The sequence below is a fragment of the Myotis myotis genome, unplaced genomic scaffold (genome assembly GCF_014108235.1).
Source record: "Myotis myotis isolate mMyoMyo1 unplaced genomic scaffold, mMyoMyo1.p scaffold_m19_p_18, whole genome shotgun sequence".
NCBI classification, from domain to species: domain Eukaryota; kingdom Metazoa; phylum Chordata; class Mammalia; order Chiroptera; family Vespertilionidae; genus Myotis; species Myotis myotis.
In genome coordinates this window covers 18,211,268-18,226,653 of record NW_023416322.1, presented here as the reverse complement: position 1 = coordinate 18,226,653, position 15,386 = coordinate 18,211,268, and the positions used below count along the sequence as shown (strand labels likewise).

The 15,386-nt window shown below is 45.4% G+C and overlaps 1 long non-coding RNA gene across 1 annotated transcript in view; it reads left to right on the top strand.

The window, feature by feature from the left end:
* The first annotated feature begins 8,615 nt into the window (after positions 1–8,615).
* LOC118673097 overlaps positions 8,616–15,386 on the top strand; it is a 69,530-nt gene continuing 62,759 nt past the window's right edge. Inside the window, exons 1-3 of the long non-coding RNA XR_004973304.1 lie at positions 8,616–8,799; positions 11,648–11,801; positions 13,487–13,628. This is a non-coding gene — a long non-coding RNA (uncharacterized LOC118673097). The remainder of the gene's footprint in view (positions 8,800–11,647; positions 11,802–13,486; positions 13,629–15,386) is intronic.

Below are 15,386 nucleotides of genomic sequence, written 5' to 3'. Positions count from 1 at the left end.
CAGTTCTCCCCCAGGCCTCAGCCGCCACACTTTGCTACACTGTTTGCCCGTTTATTCCCCACCACAGCCCCCTGTATGTTTCTATTTCTTTTTATAGTAGTTAGAAAAAAATTTTTAATTAGTTTTGACATACCCTATTATATTAGTTTTAGGTGTACACTATAATGGTTAGAGTTAGACATTTATAAGATTACTAAGTGATCCCCCAATAAATCTAGTGTCCATCTGACACCACACATAGTTACAACAATACTAGAGGCCCGGTGCACAAAAATTTGTGCACTCAGGGGGGAGGGGGGGGTCCCTCAGCCTGGCCTGTGCCCTCTTGCAGTCTGGGACCCCTCGGGAGATAACGACCTGCTGGCTTAGGCCTGCTCCCGGGTGGCAGAGGGCAGGCCCAATCCCTAGGTACAGCCCCTGGTCGGGCTCAGAGCAGGGCCGATTGGGGAGTTGGGGCGCCACCCCCTGTCATGCACAGAGCAGGGCGGATCAGGAGGTTGTGATGCCACCCCCAGTCACGCTCAGGGTAGGGCCGATTGGGGGGTTGGGGCACCGCCCTCTGTCACACTCAAGGCAGGGTCGATGGGGAGGTTGTGGCGCCACCCCCTGTCACGCACAAAGTAGGGCCAATCCAGGGGTTGGGGCGCTGTCCCCTGTCACGCACAGAGCAGGGCCCATCAGGGGGTTGAGGAACTCCCCCCTGTCACTCACAGAGTAGGGCCGATAGGGGAGTTGGGGCACCGCCCCCTGTCACACACAGAGCAGGGCGGATCAGGGGGGTGGGGTGCCACCCTCTATCACCCACAGAGTAGGGCCGATCAGGGGGTTGGGACGCCATGACTCTCACACTCAGGGCAGGGCCGATGGGGAGGTTATGGCTCTACCCCATCACACACAGAGCAGGGCCCGTGGGAGGGGTGGGGGTTGTGGCGCCGACCTCTATCACCCACAGAGCAGGGCCGATTGGGGGTGTTGGGGCGTCACCACTCACACTCAGGGCAGGGCTAATGGGGAGGTTATGGCTCTACCCTGTCACACACAGAGCAGGGCCCGTGGGGGAGGGGGGGGTTGGGGCGCTGCACCCTGTCACACACAGAGCATGGCTGATCAGGGGGTTGGGACACCACACCCTGTCACACACAGAGCCGCAGGGCGATCAGAGGTTGGGGAGCTCCCCCATATCAGGCACAGAGCAGGGCTGATCAGGAGGTTGGGGCGCCTTCCCCTGTCACGAACAGAGCAGGGCGGATAGGGAGGTTGTGGCCCCACCCCCTGTCACACACAGAGCCGCAGGGCGATCAGGGGGTTTGGGCGCTGCCCCCTGTCACTCTGATCCCGGTGCCGGGAGGCCTCTCCGCTCCGCTGATCCTGGTGCTGGGAGGTATATTACCCTTTTACTATATAGGATAGAGGCCTGGTGCATGGGTGGGGGCTGGCTGGTCTGCCCTGAAGGGTGTCCTGGATCAGGGTGGGGGTCCCCACTGGGGTGCCTGGCCAGCCTGGGTGAGGGGATGATGGCTGTTTGCAGCTGGTAACACACCCTTCAGGGTGGGGGTCCCCACTGGGGTGCCTGGCCAGCCTGGGTGAGGGGCTGAGGGCTGTTTTCAGGCTGGCGGGTGACGGAAGCTCCCAACCGCTCCTTTTTTTCTTTTTCTTTTTTAATTCTGGGCCAGCTTTAGCTCTGAGGCTCCAGCTCTTAGGCCTCCGCTGCTGAAAGTAGGTAATCGAAACAATGTATAACTCCAGCTCTGACTCCAGCTCTGAGATCCCAGCTCGCTGAAAGCTGGTTTCTGGGTTTTTTTTTTAGCTTCTATATTTGTTAAAATGTTTCAAATTGCAGGCTCAGAGGCCTGCAAGGCAGGCAGGGAACGTTGGTTTCCTCCGTCACTGAAGCAAGCAAGCCTCATGTTAGTTTCAAGCTGCCTGGCTGCCGGCCGCCATCTTGGCTGACAGTTAATTTGCATATCTCCCTGATTAGCCAATGGGAAGGGTAGCGGTCATACGCCAATTACCATGTTTCTCTTTTATTAGATTAGATCACTGACTATATTCCCTGTGCTGTACTCTACATCCCCGTGACTGTTTTTGTAACTTCCAATTTGTACTTCTTAATCCCTTTCCCCCTTTTCACCCAGCCCCCAATCCCCCTCCCATCTGGCAACCATCAAAATGTTCTCTGTAGCTATGAGTTTATTTCCATTTTGTTTGTTCGTTTATTTCATTTTTTAGTATCTTAAAGGACTGCTTCAAAGACAAGCACTTGGAAACATGTGTTTAGCCTTTGTAAAGGCCTCCTCCAAAGCTTTGCAAAGTTCCCAGGGAGCATTTTGATTATAGGTATTTGTTTTCAACACATGAGTTTGCAGAAAATGAGACGTCAGTCAGACCCGCCTCTTCTTGCTACTCAGAGGGACCGAGCAGCCAGGTCAGATGGAGTGGGCCCGGCTGCTCGAATGGGTGCCTGAATGAGCACCTGGGGACTGGACAAGGCATGGGGATCAGAGCCCTGAGCCCTGCCAGCTTTGGGTGACAGTCACACCTGGGTGAGTGGCCTTGTCTGCAGTGTGGATGCAGCAGGTGCTACTCTGAACAAGGACCGAGCAGGCTCCTTGAACGTGGCACTGACTAAGGCAGAGGACTGTAACAGTGCCAACAGCTGTCTGATTTATTTCAGGGGCAGCTGTTTCCACGGGAATGGGAAATTATTTAGTCTCAGATCCTTAGCTGATTTCCTTTTACACCATTTCTGTGTCTTTTGATTATTTGCACATCTGGTGAGCTCTAGGATTCTCGTAGACCATACAGGTGTCTAATTTTAATAAAACACAAGTTATTAAAATCTGAGTTCACAAAATTAGTAAATTATGGGGATGGGTTATTTTTTTTACCACAAAGAGATTTTGTGATCAAATTCAGCATCACTTTTAATAGTCCTTAATTCTCCTAGTGTATATAACATTACATTTATGGATTTCTTTGTCCAGCCTTCAGAAGTAATCTGTGTTTCTAGCTATACACACATGGTGGTTAAAACTATATTCTTTGACTTCGCCAAGACCTAGATTTGAGGCCAGGCTCTGCCACTTACCTGCTATGTGTCTGGATATGTTTCTTATCCTCTCCAAAATACAAATGGAAAAGTTTGCAATGATTAAATGAAATAGCATCATTCAGGCACTTAGAGCATAGTAAGAGCTCAGGATGTCAGTAAGCAATTCTTTGTCTTGTTATTATCTATAATAATAAAAGCATAATATGCTAATTAGACCGGACATCCTTCCAGATGACCTTCCAGATGAAGCCGGGGCTGCAAAGGAAGCCTGGGTCCCAGGTGCCAGAGGGAAGCGGGTGCCAGCAGCTGGGGAAAGGAAAGCCCACTCTTGTCTGAATTTCGTGCGTCAGGCATCTAGTTTATATATAAAGGTTGGTTTACTGCATTTTATTTAAATGTAGTGTGTTTCTTTTTTTCAAGTGAGAGATCTACCTTTATTGCTGTGACCGTTCCTATCTCTTTGCCCCTCCAGTCCAGTGGTTTTGGTTTTAAGGCTGCTGGGGCTCCCTTAAGGGCCGGATTCCTTCCCTGGCCTACCCATCAAAGAATGGGTAGAAAAAGGGCTACTCCCACATCCTACTGGCTGTAGGCAGAGAATAGGAAGCTATTTTCTCTCTAAAATAATGTTTCTTACAGCATAGCCTCTCTCAGAATCTCTTAGGAGTGTTGATTAAGTTGAAGCTTTCTAGGATCCTGCTTTAGGCTTTTGAGGTAGAATCTTTTGTGGGTTTGGGGGTAGGCATCTTTATTGTAATAAGCACCCAGATTATTCTGATGCAAATAAATATTTTAGAACCTCTCCAATGTGGTCCTTAAGCTTCCCCAATTGTACACTCGCCTGGGATTCTTAATAAAAATAGATGTTCCTGGGCCCCGTCCCAGAATTTTCAGTGGAGAAGCCTGAGGGTGTGTGTTTTTAATAAGTATCTCCAGGTGACCCCGAATATCTAGCCAGTGTAGTAAATGCCGCTCCAGAATGGCTGGCTAGTGATGAGACTGGGGTGGTGGTAGTGACGGGTGGTGGTATGATTAGGGAGGGGACGGAGGTGTGAAAGATCTAGAGAGGCACTTGGGTCCCGAGTTGAACCCCCACTGTGAGTGCTAGTCTTTGTATGTTTAATGTCCTCTTCAGGTGCAAGAGCCTCATGCAGCCATTCCCACATCTGGCCACAGGAAATGAATGCACACTTCTGTCCAGACTTTCCTCCTCTCTCATCCAGATGTGCTCATTCCACTAACATTTACTAGTATTTTGTCTCTGTTCCCGGACTAGAGTTGCAAAGATGCATGTGCAATGGTCACTCTTGCAGTTTTCTCCTTGCCCCCCTCACCCCCCGCAATTTTACACACTGTTTTTTTGGTTTTAAACACCTTTCCTCACCTTGTCCTATTTCTTGCTCTTTCTTCAAAATTCTGCTCAAGAGTTAACTCGCTAAATCTTGCTTACTCATATTCCCCATCAGGGTGTAACATAAGATCCTATGTTAGCCTTTATTATTCTGTATTGAAATTATTCGTGAGTATGTCTTTCCCACAAGACTGGGTGTGCTATGAAGGCAGGGACTGTCTTATATATTTTGTATTTCTAGCACAAGCATGGGTCTGGGCAGAGTAAAGGACCTCAAGAAACATTTATTAAATGGGTAGATATTTTCTGTGAGGTGGCAGAAGTTGAGTTCTTATTTGTCTTAGGTAAAAAGAAACAAACATTACCCAAGGTCACACAGCCAGGAAGATAATTCAGAATAGTCAACAGAAGTTCAGTTCCACCCGGCCCGTGTTGCTCAGTGGTTGAGCGTTGACCTATGAACCAGGAGGGCACAGTTTGACTCTGGGTCAGGGTACATGCCTGGGTTGTGGGCTCTATCCACAGTAGGGTGGGGTGCAGGAGGCAGCTGATCAATGGTTCTTTCTCATCATTGATGTTTCTGTTCCTTCCTCTCTGAAATCAATTTAAAAAATTTCTTTTTAAAAGAAGAAGTTCAATTCTCCAAAGCTAGTTGAAATTCTAGATCTAGGGACAAGGTTGAGGAGGCTGAGAAAAAGCCCTAGCATGAATGGATTCAGTTGTTTAGCAGAATTTGCCTCACGTTACCCACTCTATTCTTTGTTTACTAGGGGAATGTAGGGGGCTCTGTCCACTGCCAGGAAACTAAAAACACCAAGAGAAGGAGGATAGTCTGATAGAGTCCATTAAAAAAGAGAGTGGACACGGGGCAGTGTGCAAATAGGAAATCTAACTTAGAAGTACAGTGGCAGAGGGATAATTTGCTCGTTATTCTCAAGTGACTCTTGAGCAGAGAGAGACAGCTATTATCAGAAAGAGAGCCTGTGCCTCGAGGCCCAAGTGGTGGGGTCAAGTGGATAATTCATTGGAGTTAAAACCTCAGCTCAGATAAAACATCACTCAAGGACATCTGACTTCCTGTGCTCTGATTTCATGCTTAACACACCTCTTCTGTTCACTAATTTGGTTTCTTACATATTTTTTTATTAGGGAAATATTCTCTTGAGAGTGGGTCTGGGTATTCCAGTCTCTAGAAAGAACCCTTCCTCCTTATAAATGCATATGCTAATATGGCAGCTTTTAAGCTAGTTTCTTTTACACTTGGTTAGTTGGGGAAATTTCTCTGAATATGGTCAAATGCCGTGGTCGGCAATCTGCGACTCGCAAGCCACATGCAGCTTTTTGGCCCCTTGAGTGTGGCTCTTCCTAAGCCTTAGGAGTACCCTAATTAAGTTAATAACAATATACCTACCTATATAGTTTAAGTTTAAAAAATTTGGCTCTCAAAAGAAATTTCAATCGTTGTACTGTTGATATTTGGCTCTGTTGACTAATGAGTTTGCTGACCACTGGTCAAATGAATCTGAGTGTTGATTGCCATAGTTTTTAAAGATCACACAAATAATTCATATATACTTCCTCATTGAAAGAGATTCAAATGATTGAAATTAAGTAAAAATGAAAGCTCCTTTCACCACCAGTCCCCCATCCCACTCCCAGTCTCAAGGATAATAATTGTTATGAGTCCCATTTCTATACATTTATATAGAGAGATGTGCCTATTATATGTGTTGCAAATATTTTTCTCTCAATGCATCACATCTGTATTAACTCTATGGTATCATTTGTCACATAGACAAACATTTCCTTCATGACTATAGAGTTAGTGTCTTGTTTAAGAAGAGAAGATTAATATCTTAACTAGAAAAACAGCACACGCCTGTCTGACCCTAGTAATAAATAGCTTGTGACCTTGAGTAAGCTCAACACTCCTTTGAGCATTAGTTTTCTTATCAAAATAATGAATTTATTTACTGTGAACTACTTTATACCATGCCTAGATGCTGGGAAGACCCAAGTGAATTCAACATTCAAGGACCATATAGTCTAACAATGAAACAGCCATAAGAGTAACAGGAGGACATGTGCTGTCATAGACTTTTGTGCAGGATCTCATGGGAATTGGTGGGAGGAACCCCACATCCCGACCAGGAGGTTTCATAGGACTTGTCCAGGTGAGATCAGATAACAGGAAGGGCACATTGGGCAGACAGAGCTGCGGGTCCAGAGGCCTGGGGCAAGAGTGAAGAACCACCCATAGTTCATAGGATGGGAGTGGGGATGGTGGTGAGTTATGAGTCTGGAGCGGTAGGCAGAGACTGTTGTAGTCCATATCATACATTTAGCCTTTCTCGTGATTGGAGTTTGAAGCAGGGGAGTGACATGTTGACTAGCCTTTAATAGAGACCACTTGGCTGTTCTGTGGAGAAGGAGCTAGAATAGGGTACGATCAGAAGCAGGGAGGTCCATGAGGAAGGGACCCATCGTATTAACCCAGGAAGGAGATGGTGAAGTAGGACTAAAGTAGTGGCAGAGGAGATGGCCATCTGGCGGACCTGAGAAATGTACGCCCGCCTTCCCCACAACTCAAGTTTGTTGTGAGTCAAAAACAATATGTAGTGTTTTTCCAAGTGGAACTTGTTTATAAAGTAAAAAATTCCACTTCATAATGGAATTGTAGGCACTGTGACAGGCCAGTAGAAATATTTCTGAATAGAGAAGACTTTCCAGGGGAGGTAAAAGCCACTGTATTGAAAGCACCAAATTATTACATATTCACAGCATACTTATTCCATCCTTCATATTTTGAATTTCTTTATATGGCTATGAATGTGTAACTCAAGTATCAGCCTGTCTGCCATCCCCTTTTTCCTACCAACCTCTTATTCCTTGTGTTGGTTATCTCCCCATGTGTGTGTTAGGGCACAGAGGGCTTATTGTCCATCTTGCCTGCCACTCTCAGCCCTGGTATTGGGCCACCATCCATCTCATGATTATTCATTACATACCTGAAAATCCTGGACCAGCGGATAGAGTCAGTGTCCTCAACCCAGGGGCCACGGAAGGTGTGGATGGGGAAGAAGAAAACTCTCTGGTGTTTTCTCATCCCTCTCTTCTACATGACACCATTTCTCAGAGCAATATAGAGACTTCACATTTTTCTAAAGTGTTATACTGAGTCAAAGGGAATTATAGAAGAGCAAATGATTAAAACTGTAAACTAAGATGTTTACCTTGCTCCAAGGGATAACTGCTTCCCTCTGCTCCACTCTTGTCCCCAGCTCTGCTTCTGCTTCCTGTTCCCAAGCAAGTGACCAAACAGCACAGGGAGAGGACATGCCCTTTGCCAGGAGAAAAGCGTTTCCTGTCTCAGTGTTAATCTTCACCTCCCTCACTCAGACATGGAAAAACTATTGAACAGCATTTCCCAGGCCTACTACTGGCTAATAGTGCAACTGCTTATGTTTTATGAAATCCATCCCAGACAATGTGGTACATTAAGGAGAACCCACTGGGTCGAAGTGTTCTCCCTTTCCTGCTCTCTCAACGATACTGGGCCTGTTCTGCTATGCAAAGAGGCTCTGTGGATCCAAAGCCCAGTGTGTGCCAAGCAACAGTGACAGGAAATGAATATCATCTTGATGCTGCCAATTTGCCCTTTGCGGCTGACGTTTGGTGGACCTTCCAAAGAAAGCTAAGTTTGTTGAAATTTTTATTTTTTTTAATTTTTATTTATTGATTTGAGAGAGAGAAAGAGAAACATCGCTTTGTTGTTCTACTTATCCATGCATTCATTGGTTTCATTGGTTTTTTCTTGTATGTGCCCTGACTGGGTATCAATCCTACAACCTTGGCACATCGGCTGACACTCCAGCCAACTGAGCTAGCCAGTCAGGGCCTCAGTTTGTTGACATTCTGAGCTTGGTTATCAAAGGCCCTATGTAGCCCCTATACCAATTGGCTGACATTAATTTCATCTATTTCTATTCCTCATGGTTAAAAATAAAGCTGAGTCATTGGTTCTTTGGCATGAAGATGCCCAGTCTCACTCATGTGACATGTGGTCTCAGATGGCAACATGCAGAGGACAGGTGGGTGGGAAAGAAGACAACTGGAAATCTGTTCAGAAAGTTGTAAAAATAATCATAATATATTTGCATGCCCTGTCTTATTTGATCCTGAAATGAGGTGGGCATTGTAATTTTTATTTTAAAGGTGACAAAATTGAAGGTCAAAGATTCAGAAACTTGCCCAATTCATTCATGTTGGTGGAAGAAGTTCTATGGATTTATGTGATTCAAGGCCTGAGTGTTCCAATATCATAGGCTGGATCCAGTTATGCTTGTCTGCCCCTGGACAAGGAGTGCCATCGTCCAGGGAAGTCAGTGACCAGGAACAGGTGAGTTTTGAGTTTGGTTTTGAAAAAGGGTAGAAATGAGCCCTAGCTGGTTTGGCTCAATGGATAGAGCATTGCCCTGAAGACTGAAGGGTCCCAGGTTTGATTCCTGTCAAGGGCACATGCCCAGGTCTGGGCTCGATCTCTCTGTCCCTCCCTCCCTCTCCCTTCCTCTCTGAAGTCAACAAAAAATATATTTTTTAAAAAGGGGGGTAGAAATGAGATCTGGCAAACAGAGAAGAGGGACATTAGTTTTTTTGGGTGGGAATTTATTAAATCCTGCACATTAAATGCATCTGGTTGGGAGGTAGCATTAACACAGGGGACTTCTGTGTTTGACCTGTGATCAGCTTAGCATTATGGACCCTTAGCTTCTGGGTCTGTACATAGTCACAGCGTTCAAGTACAATGGTCTCCAGTTCCATTAGGATTTGGGAGGTGGGGAAAGTCAGGGCTGAAACCTGATCCTTTCTCATCCCTTGGAACTTGAAAGAGGCCATGTCACAACTGGGAGCATCAGCTGAGCATGATGGGGCCATTTGCAGCTTGACAGTGTCTGCTGAATTATTGATGTCCCTCCCTACCGCAGGACCTCCCCCTTGTTAACAAATCGCACTCCATATTAAAATTTAAAGAGGCAGATGAGTGCAATCTCTCACCCTATTATTCCCCTCTTCTTTTGCCATCTGAGCTCTAATTTTCAAGTCAATCAGCCTGAAAGGCTTCTCCTGGGAGCTGGCACAGCTCGGAGAGCGAAGCTCAGGACAGAAAAACTAAAGGCCATGAGTGAGATCGTGACCTGAGTCCTGAGTCAACTGATGGAGTCTCAGTGACCCTGGGCCAGATGAACCTGACTTTCTCTGAGTCACTAAAATACATGAGAAAAAAACTTTGTCACCCCCTTACTGGAACAGCAGTGCCCCTACCCAGTTTGCCACTCCCCTAAAATTTCCCTACAGCAGAGGACAAAACCTTTTAAGCAGTGGTCCAAATTTGGATGTTAGATGTTTTATTTGGCCTGCAGAATAATGTTATTTTTAAAAAAAATTAAAATAGTTGCCAAATTTTTACAAATTAGGAGGTTTTGCATAACTATTTGATTTTCTGAAAATCTGAGGACTTGGCTTTTCATTTCTACATTGTGCTACGTTCTGGGGCTGACAGTGGCTGCTCCTTTAAATGAGGTGCCTCCTCACTTTGCCTCAGTTCCCATCACCCTCTTAGTGGTTGAATCTGTGACCCTTGGTATTAAGAAAGATGGTGGCCCACCTGGTGTGGCTCAGTGGTTGAGTCATCTATGAACCAGAGTCACGGTTCCATTTCTAGTCGGGGCACATGATCAGGTTGCAGGCTCGAACCCCAGTAGGGGGTGTACAGGAGGCAGCCGATCAGTGATTCTGTCTCATCACTGATGTTTCCATCTCTCTCTGACTTTCCCTTCCTCTCTGAAATCAATAAAAAAAAATTTTTAAAGAAAGAAAGATGGTGAACACATTTTTCTGTGCCTACTTGAGTCTGTTAGGACTGCCCACAGTGCCCTGGTGAATCCGATCAGTTTGAAACTATTCACCTCCCTCCCCTATGAGAGGACTCTCCATCCCTGGCCATTGCTATGAGACTGGTGTGGATCCTTGGAGCAGAAGCTCTCAGAGGCATTGTGGTCATTCAGCTCCAGGCTGAAGGACCATGGGGTGTGCTGTTCCCCAGCTCTCAGCTCTCTCCCTCTGGCTGGGGAACAGCACACCCCATGGTCCTTCAGCCTGGAGCTCGGAAGATAAAGAACACATGGTGCAGGCCAGCCTCTGACCTGGAGTCAAGCCACAAACTAGAACAGAGCAGCCAACCCACAGCCTTCAGCGATGCGAGTGAGCAACAAATGTCACTGTGAGCCACTGAGAATCGGGGGTTGTTTGTTACTGTATAGAGCTGACCTATACAGCAAAACCAGGAAAGGGTGCTGAGATGAAAAGGCTGTATTTTCCTACTTTTGGAGGAGAAAAAAGTAATAACATTAGAGAATTCTTATTGTTAATTTTAATTGTCTTTGATTAAAAACAACTTTAGAGGATGCTGGAAATATCACAGTGGTGGCATCAGAAGCACTGCGTTGAGTTCCTTAATGACCATGTTAGAAAATCTGGAATAGTTTTTCTTTTATTGAGATAATTGCCTTTTTAAAAATCATGTGTATTGAAGTTGTATTTTCAGTTAATTTCATTTTGTAGTAGTAAAGAGGACATTGCAAAATATTTGTCACATGAAGCGTGTCTAGCTCAGGCCCCAGGGACTTGCTTGTCTTTTAAGGGGGTGGGGGCGGCAGGGGTGACTGGGGACAGGGCCTCTGTTTCTTCTGTTGCAGTGTGTGAAATTAATAACTAACATTAAAATGTACTGGTTGGTGGTAGCACCAAAAAAAAAAATAAAATTTAGGGTCAAATGGCTTAAATGTTTTGCAAATGCGTTGTCAGCATTAAGTGCTGACGCATTCTAAGTTTTCTAGTTTGTCGTTCCTAACCCTTCTCTGCTCTTCAGGCCCAGAGCACTTGGTTTGTGTTCTGGTTACTTTCGTGCGTGTGTGTGTGCGTGTGTGTGTGCGTGTGCGTGTGCGTGTGTGTGCGTGTGTGTGCGTGTGTGTGTGTGCGTGCGTGCGTGTGTGTGTGTGTGTGTGTGTGTTCTCCACTACCAGTGAGAAAAGTCCTTGAGGGCAGGGACCCCAGCTTGTGTAGTCTATGTCTTGCCTTGTGCTGTTCCTTGTATAGAGCTAATGCTGAGTAATTCCTGGCAAGATGAGTGAGTAAATCTCATATTTATGACTTTGGCTCTGGCTGTTTCTTCATTGACAACCTGCCAGGTGACCACAACTCCCACTATGTGCAGAGCTGAAAGAACCCCAGTGCGGTGCCTAGTGCCCAGGAGGACTCCCCATCTGCCATGGGTATGGTGCTGGTTACAGAGTCCACAGGCCCAGGAGGTCTCATTGGCTCATAGATCATCCAGAAGAGCATGTGAGAACAGTTTAAAACTTGTCTTTTAAGGGGGTGGGGGCGGCAGGGGTAACTGGGGACAGAGCCTCTGTTTCTTCTGTTGCAGTGTGTGAAATTAATAACTAACATTAAATAGTTTAAAACTTCATTTGAAGATTATCTGAGGTCTAGTAGGTAATCTGGAAATATAGTAAATAGCAGCTACTATTATGGTGGTTAAAACTCTAACTGTTAAAACCAGAGGTAAAGTCAGAAGTTAAAGCCAAAATTAAAGGAAGGGAAACCTTCTTCCCTCCTTCCTTTTAATCCCCTCCTGCTAGAGAAAGCTCAGGAGAGGGATCCCCATTGCTTGGAGAAGGAATGCAGAGAAGCTGAGACTAGTAAGGCACAGGTGCATAAACACACACAGTAATTACCTCATTAATATAAAATCCAGTAGGAAACAGGCTCATTCCAGAGGGCAGGGCTGGGCCAGGCTCCTTCCTGGGGCCTCCAGGCAGCATGGCAATTCCTGTGAGGTGTGGGGCTGGCTGCAGTCTCTCTCAGCCCCTGCAGCTGTGCTGGAGGGCCCAGACCACAGGAGCACTCTCACCCACCTCCCGTCCTCACCTCCCTCTAATTGCTTTAGGTGCTAACTTAATAGTACCTCATGCTAACCTTCACATCTGTTGCCCCATTTTAGGGCCAGAACTATACTATTACCTTAGAGATGGAGGACTGACATGGGAGAAAATTATGTGATTTACCAATGCTTTTTTTCAGTACAAGAGAGTGAAAGAAAAAAGTGGTTTGACAACATGGATGGACCTTGAGGGCATTATGCTAAGTGAAATAAGTCACACAGAGAAAGACAAATACCATATGATCTTTCTTCTAAGTGGAATATATATGTATATATGTATACATGAATATCATAAGTTCATAGATACAGAGAACAGTTTGCCAGGGGTGGGGGATGTGGAGGAGAAATGAATGAACTATTTTTAGTTATTTTTTAGTTTAATGAGTTTGATGATAAAAATACTTATGTAATAAAATAAAGAATGAAAAAGGAAAAAGTGGGAGGAGACAGAGTTCTCAGACATTCACAGTATTCGTATTCTTGGGGGAATCCGAGTGCACTTGGTTCATTTTGTGGCTTTCTTCACTGCCCTCCTCACCTCCTCACCTTGAGCCTCAGGAAGGTTAGGTGTCTCCAGATCCCTGGTAGAGGGAGAGCCCACTAATAGGATCACACTCTTCCTTCCAGACCACACCGATTCCCTCACCTTAATAACTACCCCCCCCCCCCCCGCCCCCGCCCCCGCCCCTGCCCCCGCCTCCATGCAGCTCCCTCTCGCAGCTAAGGGAACAGACACCAGGCTGTCTAGAGTGACTTGCTCAAAGTCACTGAGCACACTGGTGGCCTAGTCAAGATTTATGAGAGAAACTGCTGCTTGTGGGGTCTGCCCATCAGCCACCCGCCTGGGCCAGTGAGTGTCTCCTTATAACAACTTTTCTCTTTGGCGCCTTGACAGCTCCTAACCAGTATTTTCATTATTGAACTACAGTTAAATTTTGGACAACATGGGTATGAACTGCGGAGTTCCACTTAGACGAGGATTTTTTTTCACTAAATACAGCTGGCCCTTCGAATCTGTGGGGTGGGTTTCACATCCGGGGATTCAACCAACCGGGATTGAAAACAGCATTGTTTTCATTCCCAGCTGCAGTTTCCCAACTGGATCAGATGAAAAGTGCTGCTTTCAGTGTGTGGTTGGGTGCACCTGAAGATGGAAGGCGGACTGCAGAGCAGAGAGGTGAAAGGCGGATTTTTGACGGCGGTGGGCGCCCCTTGGGCAAGCACAGGTAAGAGAGACCTTTGTTGTGTCCGTCTCCACTCCCACTACTAGGTTCTTGAAGTGAAAATGCCACTAACCATCTAGAAACCACAGGCCTAAGATGCCATTTCATCTTTAGAGCCGATTTTCACCTGCTGGGCCGCATGGCCCACTGAAGGTTGAGCAGTGTCCCGTGGAGACGAGCAGGGCACTGTCACCTTCTGGTTGTGTATATGCCGGTCATCTGCCCTGGGAGGGCACAGTGGCAAGAACCTGTGGCAGGATTGGGGTGGACAAAGGGGCTTTCATTCAGGAGGTCGAGGGCGTAAGTTCTGGTCTGCAGTGGACATTGTTAGGCTATTAGACAAATCATGTACCTCGTCTGTGCTTTAGTTTCTTCTTTGGTCAAGTGAGGAGGATATTCATTTTGATTTTCTTGTTTTGTCAGTAAGTGAAAAAAATTATTTTAAGTTTTTGAAGGTGCAGGTGAGCCCTGGCATAGTATTAGAATGGGTTTACTCAGGTGTACTCTGGCTAGCATCATGGTAACCCAGGGACTATGGCCAAGTCACTTAATCTCATCGATCCCCAGTCCCTTCAACTACAAGGTAATAATCATTAGTAACAGCCCCCTGGGATGTTGTGAGGTTTAAATGCGTCCTTGTATATAAAGCACTAAGCCCATGGCTGGCATTTCCTTCGTGCTCAGTACGTCACAGCAGTCAGAGCTAAGATTAACTGGCTCAGATGTCTAGAGTTTAGGGCCTGCTCTAGTCATTGCCTCGCGGCACCGGGCAAGCTTACAATGTAAATGGAAGAGCAAAGGACAAGGGATAGCAAGAGGCGGTTGGGAAAAGGACAAAGTAGAGAAACTGCCCTCCCCAAGTGCCAGGATGTCTTACAGTGTTACAGCAATTCAGGGGCATGGCACTGGTGCAGGACAAGGAAAAAAGTGAGGCAGTAAACTGGACAACAGCAAGCCCCACACCTAAGTAAAAAATTTGATATTTTTACTTACGTAAAAATGTAAATAAAATGTATGATAAAGCAGGAAAATGATGGACAATTAGTTCAACACATGGAGAAAAATAAAAGCATACGACACACAAAAAATAAATTTCAACTGCATGAAAAATCTCGACCTGAAAGCAAAAGTGTAATAATTTTATAAGGAAGTATAGGAAAGCATCTTTGACTTAAGGGTTGGAGAATGATTCCTTAGACAATACATAAAGAAGAAAAAACCATAAGGGAAACTGTTACAAATCTGACTACACTAACATTAAATTTAAAACTTCATCTTAATAAATGATACCACAAACAGAGATTAAATGTAAGCCTGAGAGTAGGTGAAAATATTGGAAACACAGATAATTGATAAAGGCCTAGTATCCAGAATTTAAAAAGAACTACAACTCATAAGAAAGAAAACAAAATAAAAACAGACAGAGTGGGATGATAGTCATTAATTGCCAATAAACACATGAAAAGATGTTCCAGCTCCCCAGTAACTAATAAAACACAAATTAAAACAACCATACGCTACCATTACTCTCTCATTATGCTGACCAAAATGTTGAAGTCTGATCTTAGCAAGTATAAGCTAAGATTTGGGTAGATGAAAACTCCCTTGTACTACTTTGTACTTAGTTACAATCACTTTGAGTCAGTTTTAGGCATATAATTTAATGAAATTCTATCACACTGCTTGGGAGATTTATAGAGGAATGTTGATTGCAACATTGTCAGTCATAAAACAAGAAAAAGGCAGAACTACCTAAATGAC